The following is a 16,905-nucleotide window of genomic DNA, read 5'->3' on the forward strand; positions in this document are numbered from 1 at the left end:
TCATCTCAGCTCCTTGTAGACCACCACCTTTATGCAAATGATAATGAATTCTAAATGCTCAGTGTATTTTAAGGGATGGAGGAACACCCACTTTCTTTTCAGTCGGTGGATCAGGTGGGGTGGAACTGAGAACCTACCATCTGATGGAAAAGACAAATGTGTGTCAACTAGATTATTCTAAGCCAGTCTTCCTAACTTGTTATCCTCCAGAGTCCTAAAATTACATTTTTCAGAATTTCCACACAATGTGCTATGGGAAGGAAGGACGGGAATGTTATATTTATACACATGGCTATTGTCCAAAGTGGGGAGCCACAAGACTTTTCAGTCCACAGGATCTAAACCAATGTTTCTCAAACTTTCTGTAATCATGGTCTAGTAAATAAATATTTAGAAAAAGCAGGGATTGCCCAATTAAACAAACAATCTTTTCCTACAATTTTTGTCTTTAAGAACATTCACATTTTAGGGAAAGTAATATAATGGTTGTGATTGTGGTCACGTGTGCTTACCATCTATTTCTAAAGGGATTTTTAAATTATATTTTGGCATTCAAATATACAGGGTGTCCACAAAGTCCTTGTACAGTTTTAATGTTTAATAACTTGTATATAAGATACAAACAATTTGTAAAATGCTACAGAAAGGGAATTTGTTTAGGATTTAGCATATACATTTGTAGGAATGTTAATTCTTAACATATTCCCCATCCTTCTGGATACAAAGCACAGCACGATTTTGAAGTTCTCCAAACACATTCTGTAGTTGTCTTTGACTTATTGCACTGATCCCATTTGTTAACCTAGGATTTTATCCAATATCCAATTTTTAAAATCTTGAATAAATTCCTTGTCTTATATAAAATACATATATCAAAAATTCTTCCTTTTGAAACAAACCATTATGTCTTGACTGCACAGAATAATATTGACCAGTCTTTCTACTGAGTTGGTAAAAAGCCAGTTTATAAGCAGGAAGTGAACAGATATCTTCAATCCAAGATTGTTGATCCAGGGTAGCACCATCTTTCTAAAGAAAAAGAGTAACATTTTTTGCTAGTCCATGCTGCGTAAATCCATAATTTTTATACATTGATGAATTCTAAATTTTTGGCAGATTTGGATTCAGAATCACCTTCACATTTTTGAACCATGTTTTTCTTCCCAAAATCATACTAACAAGCTTCTGGTTATTAAACCAAAACAGGACAATAATAGGTAAGCCCATTTTGTATGTAAGTGTTCCTTTTAGCATTTTCCATGTCTAGCACAGTGAAATTGACAGCCAATCCTTTCTAAATCTGTTCAGCAGCCATAAACAAAAACTTTCATTGAACTAACCTTTTCTTAAGATCAGAAGAAACATACATATTATTCTCAATACAACCCCCAAGCCAAAGTAGCCCATCCCCCTCTCAATAAATATTTTACAAATATTAAATTTAAAAAAGGCTGCTACTTCTTTACTTCTAATGATCCCAAATCAATAAACTTTTCAACAGTCTCTGGATCAAAAGACTTCTTCGTAGCGAGATTCAGGGATATGCAAAAATAGCTGGAGAAAGAAAGAATAATTTCATCTCTTTTTGTTTTGCTTCCAAATGAGCTTTTCTGGACTGTTTACAGAAGCAGATCTGGAAAAATTATTATTTTTTTGCATTTTGCTCCAAAAATCCCACTTGCTGAGATATGATCCCATATTGCAGATCTTCAAAATCTCACTACAAAGGTCTCTGCCCTCCTCCATTCATCCGTATTGATAATTCCCTGCAGATTCTTAATAGCATGGGGAAATTATGTAGTAATTCCAATTCGGAAAAAAAAAAAGATAAGAATCACCCAACCAATTACCATCCAATCAGCTTGCCCTGAATAATCAGTGCATTATATGTGAAGCTTCTCTATCAAAAAACTCACTGATTGGCTGAGCCAAGAAAAAAAAAATTAGCTGTAGAATAAGCAGGTTTTAGAGCAGGCTTTTCAGCAGTGGATTAATGTATTCTATTGTATCATCACCTGTTCATGAAGTAACCCAGTTTAATAAGGGGCTTTCTCTAGGCTGCATTTATAAATTTGAAAGCGGCATTTGAGTCAGCTCCCCATGAGAGACTAGGGTGGAAATTGGGAGGTTCTCTTATGGACCACTTCTTTTCCAATTAATAACGATGCCTCGTAAGAACTCTAAAATACAGGCTATAAGTGCAAACAATGGAGAATTGACTGCTTATTCCAACCTCAAGCAGGGATGCATCCTGACACCTCTATTATTTAATTTTTATATTACTTATACCACACAAGCCCTTCCCAAACCTGAATTCCACTCTCTTTCTCTCGCATAATCCAATCTCTTGGTGCTGTTGCTCTTCTCTCTGTCACAAGTGGGATGGTGATGAACCTACTTTCCAGGCCAAAATGTTGGAAACAACCACACAAAAGCAAAAATGTTGTACTCAGGAACCAGCACATCTGTCAGTTTCACACCTGGAAAATGAACAACATCCAGATTGAGCAGGTAAAGGCTTTTAATATTCAGGCATTTATTTCTGGCCTTCTGGAAATCTGAATCGTCAAATCTTAACCTGCAGGTGCAAAATGCTTCTAATGCAATAACCAGATACACAAGCCATAAGGGGAATAACTATGTGCCCACAGCAATTAATTATTTAAAGCCAAAGTGCTAAGTTTTTTGCTGAATGGTGCAGAGTTATGTGCATACAAGGATATTGCTCCCCTAGAAACAATTCAGATTAAATTTCTGAGATCTATTCCCAGAATTCTTGCTGAGTTGCAAATATACTGCTCCAGTTAGAGCTTGGATATACCCCTATTAAAGCCCACTTGTGACAGGACTGACTCAAATAAATATACAGAGGTGAATCCTTAGCCTAGCTTGTACTGACAGACATGCTTCCCCATGGAAGAATCAGATTATGTCTGATTTGGCTCATCCAATCCCTATCTATCAGGAGTTTAGAAAACCAGTGTGGTCAAGAGGAGAATCTTAGACAGCAGTGTCCACAGGAGATGTGTGTGTCAAAATTAGCAAGATGGCAGATGGGATATTGTGATGCAAGCCCCCCCCCCCCTTTGAACATGTGTGCAATGCACACACAGAAAGGAATTTGCATCACAAAGTTCCATCTAATGTCTTCACCAATTTTGATCCCTCCGGCAGATGCCGCTGACTTACATCTTGAAGTGTGGGGTGATAGAGCTAATACAGGTAGTCCCTGGGTTAAGAACACCTGGGTTACAGACAACCCATAGTTAAGAAAGGAGCCTACTGTAGCAAAGTTTGAGTTAAATGCACAATGATTCAAGTTAAATACACAATACTACTTATACAGTATTATACAATAATACTGTTCCAGCTTACGTACAAATTCGACTTAAGGACAGACCTTGGGAACGGAACTTGTTCTTAAGCTGGGGACTCTCTGTACTTCACATCTCTGCTACAACAAGCTTATACTGTATGCTCCAATACTTTTACCACACTTTTGTGCCATCCCAAAGAAAGGTACTTTGGCATACCCAGTCACCCCCCGCCTGGAGGGGAAATACAGTCCTGTAATATTCCCCACCAAAATCTTTCAGACACTGAATCAGTTGCTCATGTCCTTTTGAATAATCCCATATCTCATTCTTGGAAGTTAAGAGTTAACCTCCCTTTCTATCACAAAATATTCAGGCTGGTCTCAGTAGGCAACGGTGTACTTGTTACTCACTGAAAGTGCCTCAAAGTCTCCAAGAAAGTGGCTAAATTCTGTTTTATAGCAATTGCTCTTAAAAAGTTGCTGGATCTGAACCAAATCCAGTAATGCTTAGCTTCTGTTATAAATTTATATATATATATATATGTGTGTGTGTGTGTGTGTATGTGTATATATATGTATATATCTATATATATTTCAAATTTGTTGCCACCCATCTCACAGCAGAGCAATTCTGGGCAGTTTACAGTAAAAAAGAATAAATATTAATTAAAATAGAATAAATATTAATTAAAATACACTACAACAACATTCCTATATAAATGGGGCTTTTATGTTGGATGCTTTGTATTTTAACTCTGTTTTGGGGTCTCTGACCCTACATAAATAAATAATAATAATCTCTCCACAAGAGAATGGAGTTTCTGTACTGAGTGGCAAGGGAAACCCACATGATAAATAGTTTCAATTTTCAGCTTGTTTTACGGGTGCAGTGGAGAGATCTCACGTGTAAACTTCTCCATGGAGACTGCCGTAGATTGATCTAGCTTGGGATGGTAAAGAATGTTTAATTTTTTTAAAAATCTATTACTACAGAGTAGACTCTGTAAATATGTCACTTCATTTGGAACAACTGATTTACTCTCAACACCGTTTCAACATCTGGGGCATGTTATTCATCAGCATTGTTACCCTGAATTAGTTTCTCCCCCTCCCCTGAGAATCCTTCAACCATTTTATCATCTAAAACAGTGTTTCTCAACCTTGGCAACTTTAAGATGAGTGGACTTCAAGTCCCAGAATTCCCCAGCTGGGGAATTCTGGGAGTTGAAGTCCATTCACCTTAAAGTTGCCAAGGTTGAGAAATGCTGATCTAAAAAATCAAGTCTCTGCTTCATCTCCAACCAATTCTGTTTTGCATCAACCAGTGCAGTTTTTACCTACATGAATTCAGTCTTTCTGAAACCTAATAAATCATAACATAGAGCTTTTAAAATCATAAGCAACTCCACTTGACTTTATTTCTGGGTTCTCTCTGATACATTCTCTTGGTGGTTGGGAATAAACTCAGTTTTTGGCTGAGTTTTTGACTTTAGTTCTAAGACATCAACCCCCCTGAAATATGGGAGATATCTCTGTCTTCCCATTATTTACTTCCTTATTAGGCTTATTAATAACTAACAATAAATTTATTTATTAATAAATAAATAATAAATCAGCACATCCACTTAAGTTATTTTGTATATTCCACTTACATCCCACCTTTTCTCCACAATCTCTCTGTTTTTTATCCACACAACAATCCTATGAGGTAGGCTGAGCTGAGAGAAAGTAGCAAGCTGAAAGTTACGCAGTGAGTTTGTGGCTGAGAAAGGATTTGAACCTGTATCTCCCTGGTTCAAGTCTAACATCTTACCTAGTATGCTAGACAGGCTCTTAGGAACCATTTCAAAACCATTTCAAAACAGAACAAGAGAAAAAGAAAGGCTTGGGAGGGTTTTTTTAAAAAAAAAAACATCAAGAGGCCTGACTACCCAGTACAGGATTGTAAATTCTTTGAAAAAGTCAGATTTTTATTAAATGGAAGGTGAGCACAAACTGGATTTCCTTCCAGGAAATTCTTTTCCATGATTCATCCTATCATGGGTCACCTGAGAGCAGATTTTCCACATCTGCTCCCAGCTGTAAAATCTTTGCTGATCTTTGCTTCTTATCCAGATCCAATAAATTCAAGGCTGGGGTTCACACAGTACCTACCAGGACTGAAATGTAAAATTTTGTTATGGCTCTAACTAATGAAACAGCATCTCCTTACATAAAATTGATAGTACGGCCAAGAAACTAAGCGTATCATTTCCAACGTAAATCCTTTTGCTTTTCTTGAATAAATACCTTTTCTCTCTGAGATAAGCAGGGGGGAAAAGGGGGGGGGGAGGGAATGGTAAACAATATTGTTTTATTTTACTCTGAGAACATCAAATGAGTACAAGCAGGCTTGTATAGTTGTACCTGCGGCTGACCATGAAAGATGAAGATACAAAGAGAAGGAGATAAAGAGCAAGGAGGATTGTATATCAAACAAAGAATATAGAAAACACCAAGAAAGCAATAATCAGATGCCACTGAGCACTGAAAAGGCTCTGTCAATGACAGGATGAAACCAAAGGATAAAGGCAAAACAGATACAGAAATATGTCCGTGCACGAATTGGTAAGCAATTTTCTTCCGTGTTTTTATTTATTTAATAACTTGATATAGCCACTCATCTCATAGACGTATACTCTGGAAGGCTAACAATTACAAACGAAATAAAAACAGAAGAGAAGCAACCGCAGTTAAAAACACAATACCAAGAACATAAAATAGCAGCCGGGAACCCTCATAAAATCCCACACTCAAATTAACCATCCAGACTATCAGGGACCCAGGCTGGATGGGTCCAGCATAGGGGTCAAAGCCCAATGATTATAAAAACTCATTCCCCAGCCCCACGCTAGGGTTAGCGGCTGGAAAGTAGTTCACCGCAGCGTGAAGGAACCGCTTGTGCATTTTCTGATTATTGATCGATATGCCAACTTTCAGCGAAAGCTTTTAAGGAGGGCAACGGCCGCATTTTGAAATTCAGCAGCTCAGTCCATCCAGGGATAGGCACTGCGAAAGTAAGGAAAGGAACAAGATAAGCCAAGAAGTAACACCCCTTCATTCAATGAAGCAATGACATCGTCCAGAGGTTGAAGCAAGGGTGAGAAAAAACCCCCAGATAAACCCACCTTGATCTTGTTTAGCCTAAGAGAGGGCAGAGAGAAACTTCAACAAGGTTTCATGATTGATGTCAATCCTTCGAAGGTTCAAGAGACAGACACCATAGAGTTCCCAGGAAAGGTGCTTTGTTATAGTAATATATAATAGCAGAATCATAACATAGACGTTTAGGTGCTTTCAGGAAGTGGGTTGTCATTCTCCGCTTTAGCGATCCATATTAAATAGATCTATTCAAACACCTTGACCAATCAACTCTCCTTTGCAGCTGAAAATGTGGGTGGGTTCCATTGCCAATGATGGCCCCCAAATCTAGATTGGGTCAAACATTCTGGTTGCCACTTGATTCTGCCACCCAGTATCACACTTGCATAAAGGCACCAACCTTTTGTCTCTGCTATCTGATTACTCCTTCCTTTGTGCCCCCTTCCTACTACCAAGAATTGGTTAGACTGGTTTGCTTCCCTAGACCAAATATCAGAATTGATGCTTCTCTTCAAAAAACTAAAGACAGTAGCCCAGAGGGAGGGAGGGAGGAAGAAGAGCTTGCCCTGCCAGTTTGGGTGGGGGTGTGGCTTTCTCCTTGGTAGTTCCATGATTAGGGTATTGTTTTCCGCTTGTTTGTCTGGTGTTAATCCCTGCTTATCTGGGTGTTGGCTGTTGGAGAGGATGTGTTCTGATCTTTTGTTTCCTTCTTAGCTTTTTCATTATCTCTTTTGAAAGGTGTATAAATGTGGTTTATTTCTATGTGTCTGTTGATGGCTGATGTGTCTGCATGCCAAGCTTCCAGGAATTCCCTCAAGTTTTTGGATTTAGCTTGGTCTAGGATGCTGCCAGTTTCCCAGTTGAAACTGTGGTTGAGTCTGTCCATGTGTTGTGAGATTAAGGAGTTTTCATCGTGTCTTCTGATTGCTAGCTGGTGTTCATGGATGTGCTCTGCAAGCCTTCTGCCTGGGTGTCCTACATAGTGGCTGTTACAGTCCTTACACTGTAAATTATAGAGGGCTCCCATTTTTTCCTTCTTGGGCTACTGGGTCTTTTGGTTTACTTAAGATGTTTTGGAGGGCTTTAGTTGGCTTCTGTACTATAGTGATGCTGTGTGGTTGTAATAGTCTATTGGTTATTTCTGAGATGTTTCTGATATATGGCAGTGTTTTCCTTTTCATAAAGTTGAAAAAGGAAACAGACTGCCTATACAACACCTCCCAACAAAATGGATATCAAAAAGTGCCTGACCACTCAACCCGCTACAGCATAACCAACACAAGCTATGAAAAGCATAACACTGCCATACATCAGAAGGATCTCAGAAGCGTTAGAAACACTGGCAGGGCAAGCTACTGCATATAAACAGGCAGCAAACCCCACACTCACTCTCATTGATGATGTTACCTAGTTGGGTAATGAAACATCTTCAAGCAAACAACCAAACTCGGAGAGGACCACGGACTCCACATTCAACCCTGAGCTACATATATTCTCTTCTGCTGGAGGACAACCTGTATTTGTATTTCTGTACATCCTCTAAGGAGCATCAGCATTCAACCCATGCAGTGCTCACAGCTAATTCCTAAGACAGGGTGCATGTCCACATCTGACCAGCAGTAAAATGGCTTAACTTAATTCCTTTCTTAGCATCCCATAAACCCCTGAGACAGAATATACTGGCAAGGCTTCATGATAACACCAGCTCCTTCCCCACTGGCTAGGCAGGCGCCAGGAGGCAAGGCTTGGGCACTGCAATCTGGGTTTTGGAAGGGGAAGTGTCTGTAGGATCACAGGCTTTTGCCCCAATGACAAAACCAGCATCGCACGTCATAATGCAAGCTCTGCTCCTTTCATGCGTACGTGCAATGCCATTAGGCATCTGTGAAAGGGCAGAGTTTGCAATGCAACTGTGTGATGTTGCTTTTGTCACTGGCTCACCCCACCGGCACCTCTGTTGGGAGGTATGTTGTGTGTTCTCACACGCTGGAAGCAAGTTCTGTAAATTTGCTTGCAAAGCTCCTTTTTGTTTCCATCTCTTTTCCTTTTTCTCTCTTTCTTTGGAGCCCTGGGCCAAGTGGGAGAATCCCCCGGATTTGGGTGTTTCCACCCCACAGCGGACTGGGTGGTGTTTAGGTTTAACTCTGTGCAAAACTGAGCTGTATTGGAGCTAGTTTGCTGAGTCAATTAACCCCCTTTTGCAACTCCATCGATCCGGTTAAGTGTAATGCGGGGAGCAGGGCATGCCATTTATTTTGGACAACCTGTAAATCATCCTGCTTGTGGAAAAAATAGGGCTGAAGCTTGCCAATTGACTGGGGTAAGTTGAACACACACACACCCTTGAATTCTCTAGAGTAGCATTTTTCAAATTTGACAACTTTAAAATGTGCAGACTTCAACTTCCAGAATTCCCCAGATAGAAGTCCACATGTCTTAAAATTGCCGACTTTGAAAAACACTGCTGTAGATCTTATGTGAATATTCTTGGCTTGCGTATTAACCCAAGATAGAATGAAAGACTGAGACAGAAACACAGGGGAAAACTGAAAGCGGGCTGGGTGACTTTGGGCCAGTCCCTCTCTCTCAGCTCACCTCACCTCACAGGGTTGTTGTTGTGGGGAAAATAGGAAGAGGAAGAGCATTAGGCATGTTCGCCGCCTTGAGTTATTTATAAAAATAATAAAGGGGGGATAAAAAAAAAACTAAAAAAAAAATGGGAGAGTGGTGGTGGTGGTGGATAAGGACTATCTAACAGTGCCCCCTTGAGGCTACGCACATTAATTGTTCCATGACATTGCTAATTGAAGCCTAGATCAACCCCATCAGACTTCAGTTTAATTTAGTGTTTTTGAGTGAGTCTGAACTCCTAGCAACCACATGGACAAGTCCATGCAGCTTCCTTACCAACATCTGTAGACAGAGTTTGCCATTGCCTTCTTTCTAAAGGTGAGAGATTGGCCCAAAGTCACCCCGCCAGGATCACCCCCACCAGGGAGCCCAGACTAGGAAATTAACTCTATAGGAAGACTACTTTTATTGAGAGGGGCTATAATGGCAGAATCTTGCAGGTCTGATTGTGCTGTATCTCCTCCCGCTTCTTATACAGGTAGTCCTCAACTTATGACCATTTGTTTAGCGACTGTTTGAAGTTATGAAGGCACTGAAAAAGGTGACTTACAACCAGTCCTCACACTTATGACCGTCGCACCAACCTGTAGTCACATAATTGTGATCGGGCGCTTGGCAACTGTCATGCATTTATGACAGTTGCAGCGTCCCATGGTCACATGATCACCATTTGCGACCTTTCCAGCCATCTTCCGACAAGCACAGTCAGTGGGGGAAGCTGGCAGGGAAGGTCACAAGCCGTGGTCATGTGATGTCTCACTTAACGACCACAGTGATTTGCTTAATGACATGCCAAAAAGGTCGTAAAATTGGGTGCAGTCACCTGATGCCTCACTTAATGACCGCACCACTTAACCATGAATTTTCTGGACTCTATTGTGGTTGTACGTTGAGGACTACCTGTACTCATGTGAATTAGGGAGGTATCTGTCTGAGTCTCTTCTGCATATTTTCTGCTTGTTTTGGACTTAAGATATCTTTTTCCCCTCTTCACTTTAGTAACAGATCTTGCCTATCTCTGTGGAGTCATCTTCCTTACTCTCTACAGCCAGCCTCCATGCCTTAGGCAGGACTAGGACTCAGGTTTCTCCATTTCTTGTCCAGGACCTTACCCAATAGGGCAAACTGGCTCTCAGTGGAAGAGTAACAACTACAGTTTTCAGAATGCTCGGTTGCAAGCCATATTGGCTAGGAATTCCGAGATAGGAAGCCTTCATCTTTCTAGGGAGCACCAGGTTGGAGAAGACTCACCTTGCAGAGATATCTAAGGCATGCAGATTACACTCTACATGCTGGCTGGGGAATTCTGGGAGTTGAAGTCCACACCTCTTAAAGTTGCCAAGGTTGAGCACCACTGCTCTATATGTTCTTATATTTAAAGATGGTTCTGCACCATTGTTAGATATGCATAAAGACCTAACACACACTTTGCTTTTCAGGAAAGCAATGTTATACAGTATAAAGTGCAGAATACTAGTAAGAAATAAGTCGAAGTAATTGACGGGGTGAGATAAGAGAAAGGGAAATACAGCTAAACCTAATTTATATCAATAACATTCACTATTCCTCTCCCTACCCTAATTTGTTGTTGTTCAGTCATTAAGTCATGTCCGACTCTTCGTGATCCCATGAACCACATCGTGCCAGGCCTTCCTGTCCTTCACTGCCTCCCTGAGTTTGCTCAGTTTCATGCTCATTGCTTCAGTGATGCTAACTATCTCATCCTCTGCCGTCCTCTTCTCCTTTTGCCTCAATCTTTCCCAGCATCAGGATCTTTTCCAAAGAGTCCTCTCTTCACATTAGGTGACCAAAGTATCTGAGCTTGAGCTTCATTATCAATCCTTCCAATGAGCAATCAGGGTTGATTTCCTTTAAGATTGACTGGTTTGACCTCCCCCTACCCTAATGTTATATCCCAAACATATCAGACTACTTCCAGTTTGAAGAAGTACTGATCCTATTACAAAAGATGCTTTGTAATAAGAATGAGCAGAATCCGGAAGCAGATCGTTCTGGAGGCCTCAGGAATGTTCCATTTCCCTCCGGATCATGCTGTAAATTTTCCAAACTGGAAGTAGTCTGACATGTTGGGACATAACATTTTGGACAAAACAGGCCACCTTTGGACCCTCGTCATCCCTGGAATATTCCTGCTGCAGAAGAGTTACTTCTGGAAATTAATGAACTGCCCTCCCTCCCCATGGTACGGTCCGGATGAAGTTTGGTACGATCCACAGTTCTTTGTAATGTTACATTTCCAGATCAATGAATTCTGCTCACACTTATTACATAGCATCCTTGCTTTCACCATGCCTGTATTCCTTTTGTTCTTTAAACTTCTCAATTCTCTCTTTGGCAAGATTTCATCAATTCCATTCAGCCAGACTTTCTCAGTCTTCCACTTCTTCTTGACCACTAGGGAAGGGTCAAAAAAGTCAATCAAAAAGTCAACATGGCAGCCATGACCGCATAATCAAAGACCCGGCCACTTTCAATGTGTGTTACACATGGAATGCATGTAAAAAAGGGCAGGGCTTCAATCATGTGGTTGCAGTTGCCATCTTGACTTTTTTGACCCTTCCTGCAAACACCCCTGGTTGACCCATTTCCTCTTCCTTTCTTCATATATGTATTTTGTGATTCAGTCGTCATTCACTTTCTCTGCATGATCAAATCACTTCAATACACCTCTTTTATACTGTCTGCTTACTTTTATATTTAATCCACGTTCATTTGTCGCCCATTTGCTCTTGTTTTGCACTCATGCCTCTTAACTACCCCATTCCCAAAGTGTTTCACTTACTTTGGTGTTTCTCCTGATATACCCAACTCTTACTTCCATTTAACAAAATGGGCAGAAGCTCTGGAAAGGGTATATTCCATTTTGAGACGCTACCACAGAAAAGCAGTCACGCTCTCCAGCTGAAGGATTGTCTGGCCCAAGGGCAAATTGATTATGTATCTTCAAGTCATTGTCATCTCTTAGCAACCAGACAGATGGACCTTCTCCAGGATGATCTGTCTCTAACCTGGTCCTTCAGGTCTTCCAATGGTGCACCCATCACCACTATAACCGAGTCCAGTTAACTGCTGGTTAACTCTTTCCATCCACCTTTCCCAGCTTTATGGACTTCCTGTCAGCCCCACTACAGTAGATGGACCAGATGAGGAAACCACTTTTATTGAGATTGGCTTTAAGGGCAGAATCTTGCAAGACTGGTGATGCTGTACTTCCTCCTCCTCCTCCTCCTTATAGTTCAGTGAATCAGGGAGGTGTCTGCCTGAGTCACTTCTGAATGCTATCTGTTGCTCTGGACTTAAAAAATGCTTCAACGCCTTTTGCCCTGTTTTGTGTATCTTCATCAAGGTTGTCTTCCCGACTCTCTACACTAGAGCTAGGTCTCAGCTTATGTCCCAGATATGATGATTAGGTGCAACATAAAGAACTCCAAAAAGGGGTGGGTGGGCGTGAAGCTGTCTAAACACCCAGGGATACACAGTCTTTTTAAATATGAAAAAAAGTTTTGTTCTTGCCTCCCCAGCAGGATGCACCCCAATGAAACAAAATTAAATCCTTTCCCCGCCCCCCCCCTTCATCTATGGGATCTGGTTTCGCTGAGCCTTTTCTGAATCCGGCCTGTTCAACTGGCGTTTCTCTCTGCACGCGTAGCTTCATGTTGCACTCCTCCCGCAGCCTTAAAGGTGGAAAGATACTAGTTGGGTCATGCTTTAAATTATTTTAATTCTTTACATATATGCTACGCAGTCTTGATTTCTTTTCCCACAACCAGCACCCTCTCTACATCTTTCCACATCCATCCCTAGACAGGAACGTGTGAAATTGCCTCCCGCTCACACCCGGGAATCACCCGTGCAGACGCGCCGCGCATACCCACCAATGAGCGCCTCTCTCCCGGCTCGTGCGGAGCCCACCAATCCGCGCGCCCGCTCCTTCCCTCGTGACTATTCCCTCCCCGCTCTTCCCCCCCCCCGGCGCGCGGTCCTGTCAGTCACCTGCCCTCCAGCGGAGACACGTCGATATTCTGGCAGAGGCGGGCACTTGACGCAGGCGCACACAGCCTTGCAGTCCCTTTCTTCCCCATCCCCCCCCCCCGGCTTGGCCAGGCTACCCGGCATCCTTTGCAAAGTGACAACGTAGCCGGCCGTGGCAGAGGTGCGCCTGCGCACTGAGAGGCGAGGAAGAGCCGGGTGAGAGGTTTGCCGGCCGGTCGACGAACTGACGGCAACGGTGCTGCGCTCGCCGACTCCGGAGTAGCCGCTTTGCCCTTCGCCAGTCGGGTATGTCCCAAGCTGGCCCTCGCTCCGGAAACAAGGTGGGGAGGGCGGGAGGGCGGGAGGGCGAGTGGGCTTCCCTCCCTGTCAGGCCACATCCCGCCCCCTCCCCCCTCCCCCTCCCCCCATTACTCTTGTACCCCCTTTTTTCAGGGCGGGCGCCCGGTTTGGATCCTGGCTCCCCTCAAGACTATGGAGGGACTGTGGGGAGGGAGGTGGGCAAGGAGTCCTCCAGTGGGTTCCCCAAGGATCTGCTCGAATGCCTTGGATGGAGAGATGGGGGTTTGCAGGGGTCTCCCAATTGGGTGGGAGGGCTGATCCCCCACAAGACAGCAGTAAAATCCAAAATGGGCTTCGCCACTTGGAGAACGGGTTGGGAAAAATAATGAATGAAATTTTGGGCGGGCGAATGCAAGGCTCTTCCCCCAGGAATCCGCCACAAAAGGATAAGGAGGGGATGGGAGGTCCTTGGCTTGCTCATGGCTCTCGCCAAAAAGCTCTTGGAATAATAGTTGGTGGCGGATTCATCTCCTGTTGGGGGGGGGGGGGAGCTGCGGGCAAAGCCTGTGCAATTTTGGGCTGCCTCAAGGGAAGCATCCTTCCAGAATCTCAAGAATGGGTGATTCTAGTTTTTGCTGCCTAGTTTTGATCCCACCTTGAGGATCTTGCCCATTTCTGGGCCCTGCGGGGTAAAAGGGATTCGGAGGAATTGGAGCAGGGCGACAGAGCTGATCAGGGAACGTGTAGCTAAGTCCTGTAAAGAGAGATGGAGGGAGTTGAGCTTGTTTAGCTTTGAAAAAGAGTGTGTGTTGGGGGGGTGGTGCAGTATGACAATACTCTTCCAAGAGTTGGGCTTTAAGATGGGTGGCCATACAGATCTCTTAAATAAATTACATACATATGTATATATATCCCACAGAAGCTCAAGACCTGTGCTCTTTCATTCCAGAGGGCAGTCATGGACTAATGCATTCTGATTTACTGTTGGGGGGAAAAATTCCTAACAGTAGTTGCAATTTGAGAGCAGAACTGTCAATGTAAAGAGGTGGCTGGCTCCCTTCACTGGATGTGCACAAGTGAAGTCTAGGCAACCATTTATCTTGGATACTTTAATCTGGATTCCTGCACTGAGCAGGAGGTTAGATTCAGTGGCTCAAATGGTCTCTTCCAGCTCTGTGATTTTATGGTGAAAAAACCCATGCTCAGGCCTTAAGGGACTTTTACAATTGTCTGGAGGCTTCCAGGCATATTGTACTACAGTACTCATCATTCTCAGCCAGACATCACCAGTAGGGATGAGAGTGGAAGTCTTGCTTCTCTGGGGCTGGGTCAATATCTGCTTATACTGGCTTAAGTTGTAGTCCAGAACTTATGAAAAATGCCAAGTTGGAAAAGGTTGGGACAGGCTGGCTAAAAAAGTGGCTGTATTTGTGCAACACACTCTGCTGGCTCAGCGAAAGACTGCATTTGTGCAACATGTGACACTTGATCAGTATTTATTTATTTAATCAGTCAGTCAGTCAGTCAGTCAAGTTAGATGGCTGCTTATTTGCCAAATGACTCGGGTGAGTAATAAGTATTAAAAAGTGTACAGTTTGAATAAGACAGTAAAATAATGAAACAGGACAAAACACAGACTTCATGTACCAGCCATAGCAAACTCATATACTATTCTGATGAAGTGCCTGGGGGAAGAACTAGGGCTTCAAGCATTCTTAAAGACAGATACGGTTGGGGCCATCCAAATCTTGGCGGAAATCCTGTTTCACTAGGTAGGTGCCACTACAGAGAAGGCACACATTCTGGGTCCAAAAGATGATCCTACTTAATTGATGAGACCTGGGGCATGCCTACTCTTGGATATTGTAGGATAGGCAGAGATAATTGGAAATCGTGTGTGTGTGTGTGGGGGGGGTCCCTTTTTGCTTTGTATGCTGTGTAAATTCAACCTGTTTGCATAGGTTGATGTATTGTGCAAATTCAGAAAATGGATTAATTCAGTTATTAGTTCAAGCATGTTGTGTGAATAGAGCCGTTGAGCTGCAGTAGAGAACATTTGGAATTCCTCCCCTGAAGGGACTTCTCAAATCCTGAGAAATGCTTAGTATCTTGGACTTTTAGAAGTTGAATTATTCTACACCAGCAATTTGTTGCGTCTTGCTTTCATTTCTTAGAAATTTCTCCCTCACATTATTACACAGATTATACATTTCCTAAAGGGAATGTGTTGGCCTAGCAATAAGCAGACTATTTGTCAGTGCATTGTCTTTTTAAACATTTGTGACATGAAGATGATATGAAAAAAGAACCTTAATGTATATTAATCTTAAGGCTTTCAAACCTTTTCTGTTTAGTTGGTGTTGTACTTTAACCCCCAATGTCTTGAAGATGAAATTGCTTCCATTTGTTGGTCTTATTAGTATGAGACCAAGGGCCGTGCTGAGTACTGTATTAAAAATAAGGCATGGAAAAAAAGAATACAATTGACTTTTACCCAAGCTTCTAATCTTTTGAAAAATTGAGGCACATATTTCCCATACTGAGCATTTCTAAAGTGTTTGGTACAGCATTGTTTAGCAGGTGCGGGGTTCATTCCAGTATGAATACATCTATGCGTGCTCCCTTTCTTGACAAAAGCTTAAAACTTAAGTGTGAATCATTTGCACCATCTCTTGCCAGTTCTAAAGATCATTTGAAGGGATCAGAAAGGTAGAAATTCAAAGCAGAGATTATGTACAGCGGAATTGTGTTAATAATCCATTTAGTATCTGTAGCTGGTTCTCTTTCATCTATTCTTGTTAACAAAGTATTTTCTTTGAAACAGATAGCATGGCAGATTCTAAATAGTATGTGCAAGTAGAAGTTTTTAAGCTACTCATATATCTAGTCAGTAGTTTAACATCCCAAAAGCCGTGACTGCAGTGGCCTAAAATTGAGAACAACAAATAGAAGCATCAGAATTATGTGCTCCCCACAATCAATCCTTGGTTACCTGAGCCCCAAGTTTACCTGGCAATTAATTTGAAATTGTTAGTTATTATATGGGTAAAGAATAAGGAACTTGGGTAAGTTGGGCGTATCTTTGGGGTAATGGAGCAATTTGTAATGGCTTGTTTGTGAGTTGAGGGCCCAGTTTGGGACTGTCACTGCTGAGCACTTGTGTAAAACAAGAGTCTGATTTTTTTGTGAGAGTAATGACATTATTAAAGGCTGGGAAAATGGATAATTGGGTCAAACTGTTTACGAACCATTGCTGTAGAGTGTCACATTCATATTCTTTACTATGGCTTGAAAATTGCTCCACTGCTTCTGTTTACTACAGGTAGTCCTCGACTTACAACCACAATTGGGACATGAATTTCCATTGCTAAGCGATGCAATCGTAAAGCACGACTTCCCATAACTGCATCGCTTAGCGACGACAATCCTGGTCATTCCCAGTTGTCACTGTAACTTCAATAAGCTCAGGTCATTAAATGGGAAGAGGTGGGAGTCCCAGATAAGATGCACAAGATGCTGCAGGG

The 16,905-nt window shown here is 42.1% G+C and overlaps 1 protein-coding gene and 1 long non-coding RNA gene across 6 annotated transcripts in view; one reads left to right on the plus strand and one right to left on the minus strand.

The window, feature by feature from the left end:
* Positions 1-583: 583 nt before the first annotated feature.
* On the minus strand, positions 584-13,143 carry LOC148214281 (uncharacterized). Its single transcript, XR_015798571.1, has 3 exons — positions 13,103-13,143; positions 2,310-2,480; positions 584-1,029 (listed from the first exon to the last, which is right to left on the minus strand). It is a non-coding gene; the product is annotated as an uncharacterized LOC148214281 (long non-coding RNA).
* A 109-nt stretch (positions 13,144-13,252) lies between these two features.
* ARFGAP1 (ARF GTPase activating protein 1) overlaps positions 13,253-16,905 on the plus strand; it is a 39,361-nt gene continuing 35,708 nt past the window's right edge. For 4 of the 5 annotated variants that reach the window (XM_088153331.1, XM_088153333.1, XM_088153334.1 and 1 more), the window contains exon 1: positions 13,253-13,387. The gene's annotated coding sequence lies outside the window, so the exon portion shown is untranslated. Of the gene's footprint in view, positions 13,423-16,905 lie in introns of all 5 variants that reach the window. The other variant, XM_088153332.1, reaches the window with a different exon arrangement.

This window comes from Python bivittatus, unplaced genomic scaffold (genome assembly GCF_059951505.1).
Source record: "Python bivittatus isolate LINGU-HERP-01145 unplaced genomic scaffold, Pbiv_v1 ctg000700_np1212, whole genome shotgun sequence".
Classification (NCBI taxonomy): domain Eukaryota; kingdom Metazoa; phylum Chordata; class Lepidosauria; order Squamata; family Pythonidae; genus Python; species Python bivittatus.